At 34.0% G+C, this 17,119-nt stretch overlaps 1 protein-coding gene across 2 annotated transcripts in view; it reads right to left on the reverse strand.

The window, feature by feature from the left end:
- Window positions 1–17,119, reverse strand: part of LOC106108066 (zinc-responsive transcriptional regulator ZAP1-like) — a 50,877-nt gene that overhangs the window by 22,258 nt on the left and 11,500 nt on the right. The window contains exon 2 of one of the 2 annotated variants that reach the window (XM_013289145.1): window positions 6,032–6,060. The exons of the other annotated variant lie outside the window; for it this stretch is intronic. The gene's annotated coding sequence lies outside the window, so the exon portion shown is untranslated. The remainder of the gene's footprint in view (window positions 1–6,031; window positions 6,061–17,119) is intronic. 2 annotated transcript variants of the gene reach the window in all.

Here is a 17,119-nt window from a genome sequence, read left to right on the forward strand (position 1 = left end):
CAGTTCTAAATTGAAACTTAACCCATGTTCTTAAGGTTTATTTTTATTATAATAGGTCTTCACCGTTCACATGTTATTTGTTATACACGAATGGCCAGAAGCAAGTGCGATAACATTTGTTTGCTTTGTGTTTACGTTTACTGTACACTACATTTGCCGTTGTACAAACCATTAATATCCATCATTACACTTAAAATAACATTACTATTAACAAAACAAATAACATAGATTTAAGTGTTAGTAAAAATTATAGTATTACTCGTACATGTTTTTGCTAGTTGACTGCGATTTCTTCCGCTATAAAAAAATTATAACTTAAATGTTTAATAAGAAGAATTAAAGTTTCTTTTTTCTTAAAAACCTAGGGTTACCCATGGCAATAGCTAGGGAAGGGGGAAATACCCTAACCTAATAATACCGAAAACTAAGATAAACTATAATTAAGTTTGTTCATATTTGGTTAAAAAAAATTGTAGCCATAGCAGTAATAATGTATTTAGATAATTATGATTTTAGTTTTGTTCTACCCAACCTGTAAATATTGCTATCCTAACTCTATTGATATCTAGCTACAGCATTGAGGTTACCTCTTGTCATCAGTTATTTTGCTACTCTCTTACTAAACTTGATTAATACTGTTTGTGGATATCCCATTGCCAAAACACACACCGTATTGCGATCTCAGTATACCCAGCTTAACCATTCGTTAGTGTTATTGGTTCGATAATTCATGAAATGCGTTTCCGAACTACGAAACTTAAAACATAGGTCGTTGAAACATAGATCAACCTATCTTTAGTCAAATTTAGAGGCAACATATTTTAAAACGGATGTTTCGGCTTTCATGGTGTACATCTCGTAGTGGACACGGTTTGTCGTATCCCATCACTCATAGCATCATTTAATTATGCAAACACTGCTTCTTTATGCGTCTGCACCGCATTACATGTTTACGTAACACTGTTCTCTATACTGACGCTACGAAGAAAGTTAACTTTCGTTCGCTGTTTCCACAATCAAGTTTCCTAGCTATTCGATGTTCATATCGCTTCGTATTATTGTTTTATTTTTTGTGAAACTAACTTTTTTTATTTTATAGAGAATTATATAGAGATTAGATCTTAAACATAACTATCTAATGTAATATTCGTATATTGGTAATATATTAATACATACAGCAAATTTGTATACATTACATTTTATGATAAATAAAAAACAGAGAAAAAATCCGATGCAAAAATTTTAAGCAACGTGTTCCAATTCCAACTTTAAGTTGAAGTAGAATCGTTGATGTCTTTTACACCAATCGTTGACATAGTACAAGTTTTACACACGACAACAACAACAATAAACACAAATGTATATTCGTACCAAGTACTACACGGAAACATATTGTTTGTGACACACGTAATATAATTGGAAAAACCTAAGTGGTTCGGTTGCTGCTTTTAATTAAATGTCGGAGTTCAATAAAGTTTTTATTGCCGGCGCGTTACCGATCGAAGATCTATATAATAAACGTCGATACCTGGAAACACGCACGCGCCGAAGGTAGTTCCGTGTCGCTTGACGTCCGGCAAACCTTCGACGTTTCCGAACAAATTAGTGTTGACTATGGGGGGAGGGGGGAGGGGGCGAGCGGCGTGTTCGCAGTTCGCACGCCGCGAGGTCGCTGTCTTTTTACTCGCATTACCTCCTGACATTCGAACTTAATGGAATTGCTTTATTGAAATTTAAACACAACGAGCGCCGACGTAATGGAATAAAATTAGGTTATCGTAACAACAAAACGGTCCTCGAGTGGCCATCTTTAAGCTCACGCCGGTCCAATAAGAATTCGAAACATTTATGAAAAGGAAAGACGCATACGTAAGACTGTCTCACTCTCACCATTGCTACGAGCTTGTAGCGCGAAAGGAATAGGTGTAGGAACACGATGCTATCGACGAATAGTCATTGTTCTTGGTCGTTATGGAACAAAATAAAGACAGAGCAGCGGTATTCGTGACTCGAGACGAAACTATAGCAACGGCGGCGTGCGACAAGGACGGCCTATAAGGTTTTTGGGTCGATGTCCGGACGAAAGAATTTAAAATTGGATTTTATAAAAAAGGCATTTAGAATATAAAAATTACCGAGGCACAGTTTAGTAACGATGTAAAGGTCAGTAATATATTAGCTTTTGTTCAAACACAGACAAAAAAATGTGAGACAAAAACCTGTCTATGATATAAATAAACTAGAATTCATTAAAAAAAATCTCTAACATGTTTACATAATAACATAATTTAATAGAACTATTTGTTAAAATCGTAATTTTAACTACAACTAACTACAACAGCAATATAGGTATATTTCATTAGTTATATCTATACATTTTTAATTTCTTTATTTATTTATAAAATAAAATCTTTGATGTAACCTGTTTCAATCAAGTAAGGAAAGACATCGTAGTGACGTAACAGGAGTGAGTCTGAGGACATTGCACCTCTTCCCACTTCAGAGTCCGGACGGTGACCGTTCCCCCCGCGTACCGTTACGACGTCCTTGGCTGAGTTCTGTGGCGCGGGCGGAGCGGGGGGCGCGCGGCGGTCGACGGGCGGGTGGCGGGGGGCGCCGGGCTCAGCAGGTCGCTCTCGACCCGTTCCGCGCGGTTGCCGCAGCGCGCATGTGTGCAACTCACGTCCGCGTGTGTCGCACTTGCACGCGCCACTGCGCATGTGTGCGTCAATTGAATTACTCCTAACGGATATTACGGAATTCGTAAGATAAATGCCACGAATATAGAGTAAAAATACGCACTAAATGACATTTGCATTTTTTAATAAATGCGTTAACATGTCATCTCATCGTGATGTTATAAATAAGAAAAAACGTGTATCGAATTTACATTATTTAAAAAATCTTTAAGTTATTATCAATCGTGTTTTAATAGCAGAATGATGTAAAATTATGTTAACTACATATATAACAAATCAACTGCTTTAAGAAAAAAAAATCAAAATGTGTCAAAGTATTTACGTCACTACACTGTAATTAATAGTGTGACCATATAAAAACACTAAAAATGTACTATCCTAGTTTATAGTAGCCTTTAGGTTCCGTAAAAAATAACCATTTTAAATAAATAAAGCATATGCACCATAAATTTAATAATGTAACTAATAATCACAAGATGAATTTTTATTGTCGATTAAATTCTATAATTATAAAATTAATTTCCTGTACAAAAATGTAAGGCTAAGAGCAAACTAAGAAATCAAAATAGACCAAACTAATTACATCTATCGAGCTTCATAATGGCATTTGTATGAGGCGCGCGGCCTTGCGCTAGTGTATTTGTTGCCAACAATGCACTCACGTGCTCAATAGCTATAACAATTTCGAAACTATAACTGTTAAAGGTCAGTAATCAGAACCGGAGTGTCGTGAGCGCGGCGCCACCGCACCAACACCGACAATACAGCTTTAAACAATTCTACACCGTCTTTAATTACTTCGCGTATTTTTTTTACTTTAATTTTATCTCAACCAAAAGCTTTTACGATGAGGCTAATATCGCGGCTCAGTTATTGAGTGTTGAGCAAGCGAGCAAGGACGAACGTCGATCGGTAGTGCGCCGGTTGCACCAATCACTTGTAGCTTTAAAGTTACAAAGCAAAAAATATGTCTCCCTGTGTCACAGTGATCGTTAATATCTGCTCGTGTACTTTACTGAGAATATTTATTGTATAGTAAATAATACATAATCCTGTAGATAATTTATACATAAGGATAGTGCTTGTATCCGTAGCGAACGCCATGAATCAGATTAATCTACGTACTAGTAATAGACACAATAAACTTAGAAGCACACAAACATCTGACATGTCGGTACACGAAATTATGTATATTGACGAGGTTGGTGTAGTGTGCGTGCACACACGTGCAGCCCGCGGGAGGTTCAACGTACCAGTTGCCAACTACGCGAGTTCCTTGTTCCACTTAAACACTGACACTATATTATTATCGTTACAACAATGTTTAATAATTAAGGAAAAAATATTTAACTATTATTATAAATATTTCTAATGATTATAGATTAAAAAGGTTATTTAATTCATCACCTGCATGGATAATAGAGCATTGTAATTTATTCTGTCACAATATAATTTAGGATTAAATGTCAGTCAACTACAAGTATTCGTAGCTTAGAAAACCGCGAACAAAATGCCAATGTGTTCGGTTCCGCTATTCGTCGATACAAAAGACTTGAACGCGCGCATCTTACTTTTGCCCTTTTAAATTGTACCGATTTCTATATTATAGTCTAAGATGACGGCAACGTTTATTTCGTTTATTTTAAAGTTTAAGCTTTAAAAACTATCCCATTTGTATTGTGTGTATTACAATTTGCTATGTTATCTACAACGTTTTTAAAAGATTAAAGTTTTTACTTTAAAAAAATATGTAACAAAATGGCTTTTTCGTCCCTCATATCTTCTTAAATATTCCATTAAAAATACTTTATAGTAACTATAATATATTGCAAGACTTTCATTAAATATTATTATTATAAAGCAGTACAATTATAGCGAGATGTGGGCGCAGACACTTTATAAATGCATGTACATATGAATATGTTGTTAATAAAATTATACGAACGAAATCCATTAAGTGTCCAACACAATATGGAGTAGGTGCAGCGCAACGCGGAAGCGAGGGTTGACGGCGCGACTTGCACTGACGGCGATGCATCGACAACGTAAAAACACAATATTAATTAGTCCATTGCATTGTTAACAGACAAAAGTAAAGTGAAAATCGTATCACTAGACTGACTATACCCTAATGGGAATACAGGGAAGAATACAAATTAAAAAACACACACATCATTCCTCGAATGGACTAAGTCGTTGGTTTCAAGAGAGCTCAAAATAGACACCATAGGCGTACAGCACCAAATTTCATCTGTCCCAAATACGATATAAATAAAATAGAGGAAGAAACCGAATTGTTTTCTTAATATAAAACCCAATCAGGTAAACTAGTTAGCTTTGTTTTTAATTTACAGTACAGAAATTACTGCAAGCTCCCGTACAAAACACAATCACCGCAAGATAATTAATACAAGATAACGAGATGTTATCTCTTAAGTTATATTAAGAAATATGCTGGCCGCAGTGGCATTTTTTGATGGCTAAGTAAACAAAAACTGTATCAATTACACGTATCAGTGGTCAGTTAAGGCTCCAGTATAAAATGCTGTTAAAGAAATCGTTTAAACATTTCGACATGCACTTTTTTAATTCACTGGGTCAAAAACCGCGAAGCCCTTCCGTGTTGACGCGGTCAAAACGACCGTGATACAGAACACCTTCCTACGAGTTATTTAAAAATGACGTGTTATATTTCTTCACGTTAAAACACCTAGATTAACCGCACTTTCGCTTGTCTGCTCTTTCTCAGTCAGACCGCACCTCATCTTGTTTTTGTTTCAGTCTGCGGTACGAGGCTATTTATATTATCTGTTACAGAATAAAAAGGTGAACGTGTTAAAAATAACACCACATTAATATGTGTTGTTTTAATATGATTTTTATGGGAAGGAATGTTGTATCGTGTAAAGATTGATGGTTAGCTGTCACTCGATGTGAACGAACATCGATTACTTCTTCAACAATATGTCAAGAGATTGGCAGAGTTCTTCATTTGTTTTAACATATAAAATCAAAACACCAGTAAACCTAGTGAATTTTTTTTACTTAGGTTTAAGAGGTACGTTGTCATAAATTAACTTGCTAATGGGTCCAACTTATATCGCATAATAACTTTGTATTACTAAAAACGGTACAAAATAAATATGTTGAATGTTATAAATATGACATTAACATATTTATTATTGTCATATGACAGAAATTTACATAAGTACAATGCGTAAAACTAGTAGTTTATTTCAAAAAGTAGAATGTTAAAACAACGCCTGTATTTCCGACATTTATTAATGTCGAGTTTGTACAAAAATGACAGTGTTAAATAAATTGAAACATACCGTTAAAATGGCTGCTGCAGTTGTATAATCTGTAATAAAACATTTAAAATGCTGTTAATGATATGCATTGATAAATAATTAATTAAATTAATATCTACATATTAAAATACTATTTAGAAAGTAACAGCTAATTTGTAAGATCGTAATTTATTAAAAGTAATATTGTAATATCCTACATAAAAAAGTACGTTTGGGAAAATATCGGTAACTTTCCGTACTTAATTTGCACTTCTGTTTTAAATTAAAACAAGTTAAAACTCAAAAACTGCACATATTTCATTTCCAATTTATGGGCGTCATTGAGATAGGTTATTAAATCTTTGCTTAATGCGTTCCTAGCTGTTTTTCTAAAATTATTTTTTGCTCAAAAACCACGCTTTCTCTATGTTAAATGTAAATCCGTCATAATTTCTATTTATATTTATAAAGCAACAGCACCTAAGTAGGAAAAGGAGATAAAAAGCGGTCTTAATACAATTAGAGATTTGTTACATAGCGCAGTTATTCGTAATTTATGCGACTTACTCGTATGTAAGAACATTTTAGCATGCAAATATATGCGGAGTCGTTTAAAAAATGTCTATGAGCGAGAAGGCTTGCACTTGATGGAAACTGGTGCAAAGCGAAGTGGTGCAAACCGCAGAACCAGTCCTGCGACAGGAAGCGGCCTCGAGAGCCGCCCCGGCGCCCGCGCTCCTCGCCTTCCCCGCACCTGCCACCGCCGTCCCGCGCAGCCCCGCGCCCGCCGCCCCCTCAGCGCACACCTGATCCAGACAAAGCGTGTCCTTCGCGTCGTTCTCGTGACGCATACAAGTGCATTGCACTAATAATAAGGCCCTTTCCATGTCCGGTAACGTTTCTACTACTACTTACCAGACACCAGCAATGACAGAATATTTCAAATATCTGTTTATCTCATCGTAATGCTAATATACAAAATAAAATTGAAAACTTTTAAATAAACTATTAATAAATTTTACTGTCACATATTTTGGTATTGGAACCATCAATGAATGTAAAATTAATTTAATAATTGTAATAATATACGAATACACGCACAAACGAATGTAAATGTTTACACTCGTGCTTGTGTGTCAGCGAATACGTGCATTGAATGTGTGCAAATGATTTGTTCAAAGTCAAAAACATAAAACGATACTAATACATATTGATCATCAGATAATGCTTGCGATGCATTGTTATGCCAAAATAAAAACAATGGTAGCACAGCAATCGTAGCAGCAGGAGTTGCTGCGCGCACAAAGCAGCAACCAGCCGGCAGACGCCAGCCGCCAGCCGCCGACCGCCGCGCCGGTCGCATCGGACCGCCCAAAGAAACGATCTCATAGAAAGTAGAGCAAGTCATTTATTTATTCAGTGCAGCGGCGGGTGCGAGCGAGACGATGCCGCGAAACTGGCTCATTAAAATAAAAATTCGATTTCTGAGTGCAACTCGCGCGGAGCGAAATAAAAGTTTCCGACGAAATTTGCTCGAGTTATTCCAAAAAAGGTGCACGAAACGCCTCTGCAACGAGATCGGCAGATACAGGCGGAGAGAAACCGACCGCGATAGCCTGCGCGTGCGCAGCCTCCGCGAATGCTTTCGATCATGTTTACTTACATATCGTGCTGCAATTATTACGAGCTGACCTTACATACGCTACTTGCAATTCTACACTTATTAACTTTGAAAATTTTTAAGTGCATTAAAGTACGGTGTCGACGATCATTTCTTTTCCGCATTGGTGTGTACAGTGTTTTCACTGCGGCGGCCATTGTTAGAACATTACGCAGATATAGCGTTGCATTATCGGCACGATGGCGGCGGCTCTATAATCATCGTCGCGAGTCACGTTATGCGCTCGAGCATTCGCTATGTAAATACCACCATGCACGACATTGCTTTATGCTACGACTAAATGTAAATCGTTTTAATAAATTTACATCCAATCATATTCGGTTATTGATAGAATTTATATTTACACAAGCTTTATTGAAATTAAATTTTAATTTACTTATTACCCGACTCATTGTGAGGTCGCGTGATTTTAAGAGTAGAGCACGTCAATTATTATTAAATACGCGGAATTAACGAAAATCAAAAGCGACGCTGCCTTTCACCTCACAAGTCCTTTCTAGCTTTTAATGTCTGAATAAATTTTATGATTTACTGAGGTGCGTGGGCCTTGCAATGTAATGGCCCATAAAAGTGATTTTTAGCAATGTTTTATTTGCGTCGTTTGTAATTGTAAATAAACTTTTATATAATAACTTTTATTGTGTTCAATAAACCGAAATGGATCAATAAAATTTATTAATTAAACATCATGGGCATTACGTTATTCGGTTGAAATGCACAGTATTTTGAAATTTCCACTTACCTAATACATCTTGTTTAGCTCTCTACAAAAATGCATTATCAATCTTAGGTTAATATCTATCGAATATCTATTGTAAATTGACAACAAGAATGTACATACGAGTATAAGATTCAAATTAAGCGAATTAAAAAAAAAACATTTACTGAACATTCAAAACAAAGTAACATTGTCTTGTTTGCAATAATTTTCTTGTAAATATGTTTCTGCTTTATTTAATAACTGTGATTTCTTTTATTAAGAAATAACCAAGAACATTGTTTAACGAATAACACAATACGTCTTTAGTAATAATCGATATCAAAAGTTTTGATAATAATAAAAATATATATCTGAGACTGTAATATAGAACAAAATAATATCCACGTGTTTTCATAAATTATGGTGTCAACATTCAAACCGGAGACATGCGGAGGCAAGTTGTTATCATTGAGAATGACTTAAGTTGTTCAGAAGGTTGCTGGCCCTAATATTTGGTTCAAGTGACTTCTTTGTACATTTCCTTCCTGTTCCATTACTTAGTATTAGTTTTAAATATTCATTTTTATACTCTCAATATTAAGTATCGATAATCAATATTATTCACATTGTAGTTATGGTAAAAAACTGTTCTAGAGACACCAATTAAAAACACATAATTACATCATAATATTGTTAACTAGCTGTTATAATTAATAAATAATAAAAAATATAGCCTATGTTACTTACTGATAACTTAGCTTTATAATGGTGAAAGAATTTTTGAAGTCGTCCTAGTACGTTTTGTGCTATTTCCATACGTACAAAAATATAGCCTATGTTACTTACTGATAACTTAGCTTTATAATGGTGAAAGAATTTTTCAAGTTGTCCTAGTACGTTTTGTGCTATTTCCATACGTACAAAAATTCAAATCTTTCCTCTTTATATATTTAGTATAGATATAGATAAGTGGTAATTAAAAGAAGACGATTCTACCCTTTTTATAAAAGGTAAATTGTTATCAATTAAAAGCAAATGCATAATTATCAATTAAAGAAAACTTTAGAAAAGGCAACTATGAGAAAGAAACAATAAATTATGTGATCCGAAGACAAATGGACCATGTGGTCTGTAACTGGCGCGCAGTGAGAGGTAGCTGTCATGTCAATCATGCGGAGAAACACACACTTTGCTTCTTATTTTCCACTTTTTACCATCATAATGTTTGTGTCCACGCGTATTATTTTATATAGCTTGAGTATAATATCTCATGGCGATTCAAAAGAGAAATGTATACATAAAAAGAATAAATAGGTCTACTTTTTAAAATATTATTTATTATAGGTGAAACTCGTACTAATTTAATTTAACCGTGTTTTAATTAATACTGTGACCATAAAGCTCTCAGTAAAAAACAGGATTATAAATCAAACAATTATGATTTATAACCCTATATTTTAAATGGATTGTTTCATATTTGCCTTTAACGCTGTAATGACGGATGTATTGAGAACTGACCTCCGAAGCACGACTACTTATGTCGGCCGTGTCGCTTAGCACTACACTTAATTAAGTTCCGTTTCCATTTAATTTTTTACTTCGGCTTATGACCTATTTGATTATCGATTGATCTTAGATAAGTGAAATCAATTTAATTTCTAAACAATAACTTTAGTAGTACCCACAGAAAAATACTAACTGAAATAAATGTATTGATTATGTTTCGCTTTAAGAAGATATAAGATATTCATTAAATTTTTCTGGACAATTAGGTGCTCTCATAAGTGTTAAAAAAGATAATTTTCTTCTAAAGTGAATGTGAATTATGAACATGTGGTTTCTGTTTATGTTTTTATTAGACTTTAAGAACAGGTAGCATATCTCGTATAAGTCGTTGCGGGCTGTCAACACGGGCATGCCCGCCACACCCCTCGCCCGCGGACGTTTCTACTGGAGTGGAAAACAAATGTCCCATCGTAGCTAAGTACTGCTGTACACACAACTACCTTCTAACTTATCAATTGTGTGAATGAACTAAACAAACATTTTTGTTACTTCCGTTATTAAGTTTCATTGTAAAGAGCTTTGAGAAACTTAAGCTAAGAGTTCAAATCTATATATTTAATTTTGTAATCTTTATGTTTTAACGAAGACTCTGTATAGTATAATAGTAGCTTTCTCAATCACATCTTAAGAAGTATGGTTTCTACATGGAAAGCAATTTATGTGAGAAAACGTCCAAACTTTAATGGAGATCTCAGCCTAGGTACAAACGTGTATTGGCAACAAAGAGAAACTCGAGGAGTAATATCTCCATTGATATACTGCACGGCTCGCTCGCAACACAAGCGCACTGAGAATACCTAGTTAATGATACTGACGCCACTTTCAAACAAATACACAACAAAACTTCAAAGTTACATAATTACTTACGCTAAAGACACTACTTAAAACTAAAATATTAATCAAACTTAGTATCTTTCTATCTACAGAGTTCGTTTTTTAAACGCAAATAACAGTTGCCGTAATTGTGTTCCTTGTAACACGTATAAAAATAGTACAAACGAGTGGTCGTCAATTCGAATGAACTAGTCACGTATCTCGTAAGATACTTAACATTGTCCTGGGTCCGGCTCATTGCATAATTGGACCGGTACCGGTCACTTCATAATTCTTGTCGAGCTAGGCATCGTGTCTACAATTATAATACTAATAAAAATCAGAAACAATGTGAACAAATTATAATGGAAATATTATTTACATTAGTAATGAGTTGTTGGTTGTAGTTGCCAACGCGCTATACTAATAAATTATTTCAATGCGCATACGTACACACATTCTTTACCTTTGCGGCTTTAATGGCAAGAATGCCGACATTTGTCCCGCAACCATTGCTAGATTTCCGTGGAAAAAGGAAACTATAAGAACCTCTTTCTCGATATTCAGTCACATTAGTTTTTAATAATACTTTATTCGTTTTATTACCATTTATTTTACGCCAGTTTTCATCTTTAGCACATTATCGACACTAAATCATAAAATTTGTAAGTTAACAATCTAAAAAAGTAATACTTTGTGTCAATTAGTGATTTTAAACAACCAATTTATGAATCCAAAAATAATCAATTCGTAAAATAATACAAAATCGTATCAGTCATGGAATTATTAAATACATTTTTACTTGCAAATTTTTAGTTACTGATTATTCATGATAAGCAGAATTTAAAAAATACCAAGAGCAATTTATCATATCTTGCCCACAAAAGATTGCTAACCAATGTAATAGATAATTTCTATATAATATTAGTTAGTGGCTCAGTTTCTTGTAATGCTATATTATACTTTTTGTAAGCCTATACAGAGTCTTTCGTGCGCAGCGAAGAAAGCAACTAGAAAGTGATTTGCTATCCTAGGTGTTGCCATTTATCCTTTTTTACTGGCTGGTAAAAAAACACCGTGGTGTGCATTTCTTTTTCTGTATCCTCAATTCGATTTTCGAATGCCTATTTAAAAAACGTTAATGTCATTTTAACAGCCAATTGAAATCGTGATTATTTAATTTAAAAGTGGTGAGAAATGTATCGTGTAGACATAAAAACGTAATATGGTTTTTGTGTATTAGAATTTTTATCCGAATTGTAACTGAATGGAAGTTTTATCGGCTTATAAATGTTATTTGTAATAACATATACACTTTGATAGTTATGCGTGTCAATAAGAAAAAAGAAGGAAAAGTGATTAACCTCAGTGACAGGTCGAAGAGACCGTGATTACGTTATTGATGGACTCACTGTGAAGTAGCGGGGGAGATAACATTTTATTTATTACTTTAGATAATAAATGATACGATGAAAGCACTATATAAAGCTACAAAAACGTGGGAAAACTGTCACTTTATGTAAAGATGTCGATGGATATGAAGCATTTTTTTTATGTAAAAAGAGACAATTTAAAAACACATCAACATTCTTATCAATCTTTCAAGCTTTACAAATGTAGCCTTTTTAGCATTTTACGTTTGTATTTTGTGGATACAATTAGCGTAAAAAAAAGGCGGTTGTGCTGAGAAGTTTGAAATGGCCGCGAGCCGGCAACAACCGGATATCCCGCCCAACATATACAATCAGACTAACACAAGCTCTCACGAATTTTTCTCCCAACACTTTCTCGACTTCCACTAATTATTATCCACTTTATCGGACATCTTCAATTTGATTTACGTATACTTCTTACACAGCTCAATAGATACACTTTTTAATTTCTAAGAGGTCATTTAAAAGTAAGAATATATTTGCCGTTATGTCAGTTTCATACGAAGCAGAGCAGTAGACAGTGCAGTATTTCTATTGTTTGAACACAATGGCCGCAGAACAGTACTGTATTAACAATAGCAGTACTGCACTGTGTACTACTCTGCCTCACTGGTTTGCCTTAGTGTGAAAGTGGATTTACCGATGCCATACAAGCCGAAGTCAGCCCGTCGGTAATTATTACAATTGCGAATATCAGTTATTAATTATGTGCGGCCCGATGGCGACGGCTAGACGCTGTCTGCCATTCATTTAATTAGTAGTATGTGTTTGTTATGTTAATTACTTTGAGTTTTATATGTGTAGTATGATGATTTTAAATCTGTATTAATTAATCTGCTTAATTTTATACCCGCACTCTTTTAATATTGTCTTCTCTTATGATATCTTGAAATATCTTGAATATCTTGAAATTTATGGTCTAATCAGAATATTAGAGTATGTTTTGTAAGGGCTTGAATATGAAATAAACGATTTTGTGTTTTTATTGTCAAGTTTTCGGTACAACTAAAGGAATGTAAAACGGTAATAAATGGTCTATATTTGTTTTTTGATTTTATGAAATCGAAAGTGAAAGCAATAAAGATTACCTTGTTAACTCTCATTTGTAATTTTGCAAGACATAAATGATTACGTAACCTGTTGATTTTAAGTTTAGGAACATTTCGGCAATTGTGTATTGGTCAATTCGTTTGATAATCATCTATTGATAGAAGATAAATAATTGCAGACTTGCAACAAAAGAAATATATGTAACATAGTAATAAAACTCGATACCTCAGTGACAAATTAACAACTCTAAGTGCAGCAGTTAGATGTCATGTTGCTGTGAACTGATCACGGATGCAGTATATAGTATCATTAAGGCAAGTGACGGCGAAGAAAGTTGTTTAGCGCGTCTTTACTATTAGCATTGCGACCACAAGGTTACACAAGGTTACAATGTTGCCACATCCTATAAACATAAATTATTACTTAAATTAAAATGTTTGAAAGTACAGAACACAGTTTATAAAAATAAATCTAGTGGCTGCTATCAGTTTGTTAACGAAATAATTCAGGTTTATTTTTTTTGCATGAAATTGATTTTTTTAAACATATATGAAGACTCGCTACCAGCCTACCGAACACCTGTCAAATGTATGAATCGGACTTTTGCCGCTGTTTATGACTGCGTATACAAATAATACTGTTTACTGAATAAACATAGTAGAATTGCTGGCGATTGTTGACAGCCGCTGTATTTATAATGGTCGCGTCGCGTGCCTGCGTCCATCACTTTTATTGTCAATATCACAAAGCATGCATACGAGAGTCAAACGTCTCCACTCAAGTGGTCGGTCCGGATTCGAGACATCGAAATGAATCTGTGTGTAATCGCTTTCGTTATTACTGCTGAGATTCGAAAGCTAGATGAAAAAAACTTAATCGTTCTTTTTTATTTAAAGTTTTTCTTGTAATTAAGGTTATTATATCAAAATCTCAGCTTTCTTTCAATGTTAATAGCGAATAAAACTTACATGTTCATACTAGTCTCATCACAGTAACTTTACTTTGATATGAAACTTACTTGTGAGCTTAATTAAGCTTACTTAAGCTGATTATACATATTTTTTAAAATATATGACTTATAATTAACTAAAATTTTCTAGCTCAATGTGTCATGAATAATTAATTTTAACACTAAATAATCACAATTCTAAATTGATTATAATTTCGATAGTAACTGCTAAAATAATTACTTAGAAATGTGAAGCCAATCAATATATGAACCATAGGTTTACGGAGAGGTAATTAGAACTAGCGGAATGGCTACAAGATAAATCTTATAACAAAGTATTGTAGTGTGTTGAATGAAAGTTAATTAAATGATAAGCATTCTAATATGGATACAAATAGTTAATAAATAACCTAATACTAATCAAGATTCAAGAGGAATGAATAAACAGTTGCCAGTTTATTGATTATCTCTGTCATAATACAAAAAAACAAACTAAACATCACGGGTCAGATGGTCAATCAATAATGATGCATTGACAAGCGACGGGCAGGTTCGATGAAAGTGTACACAAGTCGACACTCGATGCCGGAACAACTATTAAGCTCACAATAAGATGCGAGCATTTTATTTAATAAGTATTGACACGACGGCTCAACAAGCTTCAAATTATTCTTTTGTGTACTGCCAGAATAATTTATGCAAATACAACACAGTAAAGATGCAGCTCCGCTTTGAGACTTAGGATTGAAATCTAGTCTTCTCACCAATTACTTTTTTGGTAATCGTGAACAAAGTATTGTCGGACTAACCTTAAAAAGGTCAACCATCAATGAGTCTAATAAATTATCTGTGTCTAATTCTAAAAACCTATTAGATATAGTGAAGTCGTGAGGGATTTATTTAAAAATAAACTTATTAATACAAAGAATATTTCTCAATATTGTGACTAAGAATTTGGTAACTTTTTACATTACAAAGTATTTTTTCACATAACATGACTAACATATGAATAACCGATACTCATCTTTAAACTTTTACGATTGGATATCAACACATAATCGCGGATATAATCTCAAATATTCCTATTATTATGCAAAAATGTTTGCAATGTTAGTATAACTAATGCCATTTGTGTGGTCGTGGAGAAGTAGAGGTGTGGCTTTGTACGAAATTAGTTATGGTAGTCAAAACTATTAAAAAACATGATTGTGAACAATAATATTGAGAAAGGTTTGCTTTCTAAAATCAAAGATTGGAAAGAGATCTTATTCCTTTATACTGAAAATCGGACACTTTGATGATGTATATCATGTCAGTATTTAGAGTGCTCCTAGCATTACTGCTCGGATCAATATATTCAGTAACTAGCTGTTGCTCGCGACTTCACCCTCGTGAAAAAAAACCTATGTTACTCACAGATAAATTACCTTTCTAACGGTGAAATAATTTTTAAAATCGTATAAGTAGTTTTTGAGTTATTTCAATACATACAAAAATACAAATCTTTCCTCTTTATAATATTAGGATAGAAGAAGCGAATACAAATATGAGCATTCCAGTATATTAAGCTAATACGTATGAATTGGCGATGCTTGTGGGTGGTTCATTTGTTTCATACCTAGTACATCTTTCATTGTTTGGGAGGCTCGTTCTATAGGTTGCGTGTTTCGGAATAACCGTAATACGGGGAGTTGCGCGGAGGCACGCAGCACCGAGTGACTCACGAGGGCAACGTGAGAGCCGCGTCCACTGTGATGAATCTAGATAATGCTGTTCTACTTTATTCATATGACCTGCCAGCGGCATCTTTGTTTCGTACTTTCCTTCTCGATTCACAAACGAATTGATACACAAAATAGCCTGTTTCATTTAACGGAAAAGAATCCAAAGATCAACTATGGTAAGAAGTAATTTTTCACACTAAACCTTTGGTAATTTACTTTGGGAATTACTGGAATTATGTACCGATGATTAATCTGTACTCTTAACCAGTACATTTTGTTTTTAAAGGTTAAATCCAACAGATGTGGTATTAGGAAACAACTTTAAACCATTTAAAATCGTAACACTTTCAAGACATTAGAGTCAATAATAAGTTCTTAAAGCACTTATTGGTTTACCTTGATCGTTGCGAAATATCACAATCTCAACTTACAATATAATCTTTGTTTGTTATGTTCTGAACGTTACGTAGCTTCAGAAATTATAAGACTTGTCTTCTAAGAAATAAAACTTGATTGCATCGAATTACTGCCATAATATTTCTGCAGGAAATAAAATTCTAAACATAAAGGAGCCTTAGCACTTCTTGCGTTTTTACTCACCTCTTTGGAATTACACCTTATGTTATTTGTATTATTTCATTTTACATCAATCCGTTAGTTAGTAAATCCATTGGTAATATTAGTATAAAAATAAACCCATCACAAATGTAGAAAAATTCTGATTTTAGTGACTAATGTTATTTGTTTAGAGATTATGAACCTTTACAATAAGCAACACTGGGCTTTTCAAAATGCAAATTTTTACCGATCGAAATCCTAACGGGTGCACTAATAGGTTAATGGTAACGTTTTCTTACAAACTAAAAAAGTCGGTGTACCAAATAGCGTATCATTTTGTTATATCTAACAATGTTAAGCAAGCGCGACTCGTAACTGTTCGAATCACGGAAATCACCACGAGTGCCGCTTGACCAACATTTTTCAAAATGTCGAATGTTTATTCAATTCACTTTTAATTATAGTCGGAGAAGTACTATCATTTGTATAATAGTTTCGTTTAATTGATGCAAAGGTAAGACATGGGACACTTTTTATATGACAACTTTAAACTGTACTTTTCAATTAGTAACTTCATTTGTTTTGGTTATTTTTTAATGAGCCCTTGCCGTAGACAATGCACGGACGTTTGCATGAATTCGTAAACTTGACCATTG

Source organism: Papilio polytes, unplaced genomic scaffold (genome assembly GCF_000836215.1).
Source record: "Papilio polytes unplaced genomic scaffold, Ppol_1.0 DF821845.1, whole genome shotgun sequence".
Lineage (NCBI taxonomy): Eukaryota > Metazoa > Arthropoda > Insecta > Lepidoptera > Papilionidae > Papilio > Papilio polytes.